A 5,812-nucleotide genomic window follows, 5' to 3' on the forward strand; every position below is an offset into this window, starting at 1 on the left:
CCCTTCCCAATCTGGCTCAGTCCCATCTTTCCAGAATCATTTCACATTACTCCTCCTCACACACTTGATATCCCTGCCAAATCGACCTATTTATTGTTCCTGATTCTCTGTATTCTACCTCTTGTCCCTGTACCTTTGCACAGGCTTACCCCCAAGTCTGGACAGGCCTCCTTTCTCATGTCTCCCAAAAGAACATTATCAAGTTTTCAAATGACAAGAGCCAACAATGAATCAAGTCTCCACCTGAGAATAGACCCCTATTCCAGAGAAGTCCCAGATGTTTTGACTTGGTAGCCCTTGAGAGGTCTATACTGGTTCTAAGTTATCCCCTGTTCAGACTACTGGTTCTTTGGGTTCAGTTTCTCTCAAAAGTAAGTCTACTCCATTGCATTCAGCGCCAAATTCAATCGACTCTTATGAATGGAGGAGACACCAGTCATTTGCCTTTTTTGTATCATTATCTCATCTTAGCTGACCCCTGTGGACAATGATAAAGTTGATGAAGTTTAGCCTTGGCTCCCAGGCTTCTCCTTCTCAGTTCTTTTGACCCCTCCCCGCCACCACATGTGCCCAAGGACTTCCTGGTCTACTTTTCATTATGGATGATTGTATATTTTTATTATCAGTTGATAAAAGTAAGAAAAAACGAGCTAGTAACTGTAACTTTTACAAAGAATTCTTAGACTTTTTCAAGGCTTTTCCTGATCCCCGCAGTTGTTAACCACCCCACCCCCCCAGATTCTCAAATTACTTTGTATATATCTTGTACACAATTTGCATTTGTTTTTCTGTGTACATGCTTTCTCCTATTAAACTCTAATCTCCTTAAGGGCAGAGGCGGTTTTGTTTTTGCCTGGGGATCCTCAGTGTACAATGCCTTGCACATAAAGTTGGAGACTGGACCTGTGATTTCATTGTTATATGGAACTCACAGAAGAAGAAACTCTCTCTCTCTCTCTCTCTCTCTCTCTCTCTCTCTCTCTCTCTCTCTCTCTCTCTCTCTCTCTCTCTCTCCCTCTCCCAATGCACGTTGGCATTCTCTACGACTAAGTTGCCTTCAAGAGTTGCTTAGAGTTCAATGAGAGATGAGGTAACTTGCTCAGGGTCATGGCCAGTGTGTGCCAGAGGTGGGACAAGTCTTCATAGTTCCGATACCAGCCCTCTTTTTTTCTTTTGAATTTAATTTAAATTTTTTTTCTTTTTTTTTTTAATATGGAACGCTTCACGAATTTGCGTGTCATTCTTGCGCAGGGGCCATATTAATCTTCTCTGTATCATTTCAATTTTAGTATATGTGCTGCCAAAGCGAGTACCAATGCTGGCCCTCTGGCTTAAAAAGAGCTTGTTGTTTCAAGTAAAGTAATGAACAAGTGGTCTGTAGGCATCCCTTCACCTCCTTTTCTCCCTTATCTCATTGTAATCTCTGGATTTACCACCGCTCCCTCTGTTTTCCTTTACCAAGCCCTTTTCTTTGTCTGTATTCTGACCTCAAATCCCGTAATCCCTTGGTTCTGTCCCAGGCCACATCCTCAAGTTTTACTGATTACTCTATACCTATGTCTATAATTAATCTATACTTATGTCACTGCTGGTAAATTACAGCAAAACTCCCTTCTTGATTGAATCATTTCAGAAAACACAATTAGAGTCTGAAGGTGAATTAATCCATAAATTTTGCCTGTATTTAACTTAATTTATAAAATGATTCTGGTAAAAGCAACTTTGTTTCTGAATATATTATTATGGAATTCAATGGACTTGAACAAAAATGATATTAGAAAAAAAGATAATTAGACAATGTGGAGGAAGAGATAATGACAAGTTAATAAAGGTCATGATGGGTATGCTTTTGATTCAATCTCCTAAATTAAAATGTGAAATGGCAGTGAAAACCAGTTACCATCATCATTTTGGTTTTAAAATCCTAGCATCACTGGAAAGTCATGGCAAATCAAAAAATGCCCTGAAATCCATGGCTAATAGGATGTTTACATATAATATGTGTGTGTGTGTGTGTGTGTGTGTGTGTGTGTGTGTGTGTATAAAAGAATGGCACACTGGGTCTGATGTCAAGAACACCTGAATTCAAATCCAGCCTCAGACATTGCCTAGCTTTTGTGGCAAGTCACTTAATCTCTGTTTGCCTCAGTTTTCTCAGCTGTAAAGTGGGGATAATAGCAGGATATTGTGAGGACCACATGAGATAATATTTGTAAAGTGCTTAGCACAATACTTGGCGAGTAATAGGCACTATATAAATGCTTTTTCCTTTCCCTTTCCCTTATCTCCCCTATCAAGTCATAGACATTTTTTTTCCTTCTCTCTTAATTTCCCCCTTTATCCACTTTGGTCATCTTTCCATCAGACTCTTGTTTTTGATGCCAAGCTCATTGGATCTCTTTGGGGAAAGGATGACAGTGTTATGATTGTGATCTGGAAGAAAACTCAGAGGGCATCTGGATCAGTGAACCACTAGCCCATACAGAAGTGTCCCTGCAGGTTACATATTGGCTTAGTTTGAAAAATGTTATGTTATCTACGTTTTATTGTACTTTTATTTTATTTTATTTATTTATTTTATTTTGTCCAATATTTACTTATGACATTTTGGGGTGGTTTTTTTTTGGCAGGGCAATGAGGGTTAAGTGACTTTGCCCAGCGTCACGCAGCTGGTAAGTGTCTGAGACCGGATTTGAACTCAGGTCCTCCTGAATCCAGAGCCAGTGCTTTATCTACTGCACCATCTAGCTGCCCATCCTTATGATATTTTAATTTCATTCAGTCTGGTGCTGTTAGACACCGCTGTTTTAGACTATAACCCTTGCTCAGGTCACAAGGATAGAAAGTGACACAAATCATACTGTGGTTTGAATCCACCTCTTTTGACTTCAAATCCAGGAAATTTTTCTACTGTGCCATATTGTGGAAGGAGGGGGCAGCGAGGTGGCATAGTGGATAAAGCACTGGTCCTGGAGTCAAGAGGCCCTGAGTTCAAATATTACCTCAGACAGTTACTAGTTGTGTGACCCTGGGCAAGTCACTTAACCCCAATTGCCTTAAACATCCAGGGCCATTTCCAATGGTCCTGATGTATATCTCACCACTGGACCCAGATGTCTCTGGAGAAGAGAGTGAGGTTGGTGACCTTGAACAGCCCTCCCTCACTTCAATCCGCTTCCTACATCTGTCATGGTCCTCTTCAAAAATGAAGGACAAACAACAACAACAAGGACAAGATCTGTGGAGGGAGGTTCTTCATATAAGGCAACTGAGTGAGAAGAGACTTCTACAGCCAGGGCTGGAAAAACCTTCCTTCCTCTCCCCAAAAACTGTTTTTGAAACTTGAGGTGTGTGGTTGGATTACTTCTAAAATGTTAACAACCAAAAATAAATTTATCATTTGGTGACATTTAGTCCAGGCCTGTGATTTCATTGATGTAGGGAATTTCCATTGTAGAATATCCTCTACAGTTGCAGATCAGCTACTCCTTTGTATCTGCTGGTCTTAGAGACTTGTCCTGAGTACTTAGATGACTTGTCCATGGTCACACAGGCAGCATGGACTGCAGGTTGCACTTGAGAGCAGATTTCACTGACTCCAAGGTCGACAGCTCTTCACGAACTACACCACACTCTGCCTCTATTTGATGTAGAATGTTCATATCCTGGCTGCATTTTGTCTTTGTGCTAAGCATTTTTCTCTCTTACTTTAGCTTTTCTTTTAGTAGAATACTAAAATCTTCAAATATCATGGAAATATTGTCACAAATGAGGAAACTTCTACTTAGGGAGAAGAAACTTGCCAAAGATCACTTCTCTAGAGGGTGTGGTAGAGCCAGCTCATATAAGCTATAGAGAGCCCATTGTTAAATTTGCTATGTGTACATTTTCACCTCAGAAATAGGCAAACATGACAAATGAAGGCTTCATATTTTGTTTTGTCAATTGCCTAGACTTAAGAAAGTTATGGAGAAAATGTTAATAATACAGATTAAATTTAAAATTGTGCTATGTGTACATTTCCCCAAAGAGAGCCAGTTGTTAAACATAGACCAGGACTCTCCTAGTTCAGTCTTCTATTTGCCATGTGGAGTAACATGAAGATGATACCCATGTCCCTCAGGAGAGATGTGGTAAGGATTTGAGAGGTGTGAATATTAAACATGGAAACTGTTATTATAACCAGCATAGCAGAGCTTCTATATCCAGGCCTGTACCATTGCCTCTAGGGGCCATGCACAGTTTTGCTGCCAACATTACTGTACTTCCTTTGGAGAATTCCCTTCAGAGCCAGCTGAAGAAACATATGAGAAAGTCTGTCTCATCCCTTTGGAGTCACAGCTTGTTTTGGACCAAAATGTTACCACCCCCTCCCCCAAAGAAACAGTTATATTCAGTTCAACAAACATGTTTAAGCACATGGGTGCTAGATACAGAGTACATAAAGCCAGACATGAAACAATCCTGGCCCTCAAGGGGCTTGTATTTTGGGAGCTGGGGGGTGGGGTGGGGAAACACATGCAAATGAGTAAGAAAATGCAAAATAACATCTTAAGGTCTATGACTTGGTTCCAAGTGACTTTTAGTCATATCTACCATCAGAGAACAAAGATCTGCCACCACGGAAAATATTTTTAAGAATATACAACTTATTCCCTCTCTAGTGGCTAACCACTAATTGATCAATACAGGAAGCAAAGCTCCATCAAATAGGGATAAAAATACTGCCACTGCCAACTTTTTATAGTTATTTTGAGAATCAAATAAAACCACGGATGTAAAAATACTGAACAAACTGCCAAATACGATGGGAGGTTGGTTGTTTTGTGTGTGTGTGTGTGTGTGTGTGTGTGTGTGTGTGTGTGTGTGTGCATGTGCGCAGGGCAATGAGGGTTAAGTGACTTGCCCAGGGTCACACAGCTAGTAAGTGTCAAAGGTCTGAGGCCAGATTTGAACTCCTGAATTCAGGGCCGGTGCTTTATCCACTACAGTGCCACCTTGCTGCCCTCGGGAAGTATTTTTAAAAAATGTGAATGGCTAGTAATTTCTGTGCCCCACACTAATACCAATTATTCAGGCCCCCATTGGTGTCTTTCACACCTGGGCCTGTCTTCATGTTATCTGTCCCCCTTGCTCCTTTCTTAAACTTGACCATTCACTTCAACAACAATTTTTATCAAGTACCTAGTATGTAAAAGACACTGTGCTGCCACCAGGGGAAGAGACAGAAGCACAAAATGGTCTCTGGCCCCTTGCTTTCTGATAAGCTGATAGACTAAGCCATGCTAGTGCTTCAATGGGTACTGAGGGGCTAATATGGTGCTTCCTCCCACATAACAGGCAATCTAAGGCAATGTCTTGGTCTAAAGCAGTGGCCTGAATAGGGACTTCAAAGCTCATGCCTAGCAAGTAGGGCAGAAAACTACAGATAGGCAGTTGTTGTTGTTGTTTGTCCTTGGTTATCAAAGAGGACCATGACAGATATCATGACTTGCAATGAATTGGATTTAAGTGAGGAAGGGCTGTGCAAAGTCACCACCCCCACTTTCTCCTCTAGAGCCATCTGAGTTCAGTGGCAAGATATGTTATCAGATGGCCCCAGATGTTTAAGGCAATTGGAGCAAAGTGACTTGCCCAGGTTCACACAGCTAGTAAGTGTCTGAGGTGATATTTGGACTCAGTGCAGAAAGAGCTATGGACTTGGAGTCAAAAGATCTGGGTTCAAGTCTATGTGAATTTGGGTAAATCACTTTCCTTCTTTAAATGGCAACTTTCTTTTTTTTTTTAACATGAAAATAATTTACTTTGAGTT

At 40.8% G+C, this 5,812-nt stretch overlaps 1 non-coding gene across 1 annotated transcript; it reads right to left on the minus strand.

Annotated features, from left to right (window-relative positions):
- Positions 1-1,206: 1,206 nt before the first annotated feature.
- Positions 1,207-1,313, minus strand: LOC122734224. Its single transcript, XR_006354030.1, has one exon. It is a non-coding gene; the product is annotated as a U6 spliceosomal RNA (small nuclear RNA).
- Positions 1,314-5,812: the final 4,499 nt, after the last annotated feature.

The sequence above is a fragment of the Dromiciops gliroides genome, chromosome X, assembly GCF_019393635.1.
Source record: "Dromiciops gliroides isolate mDroGli1 chromosome X, mDroGli1.pri, whole genome shotgun sequence".
Taxonomy (NCBI): domain Eukaryota; kingdom Metazoa; phylum Chordata; class Mammalia; order Microbiotheria; family Microbiotheriidae; genus Dromiciops; species Dromiciops gliroides.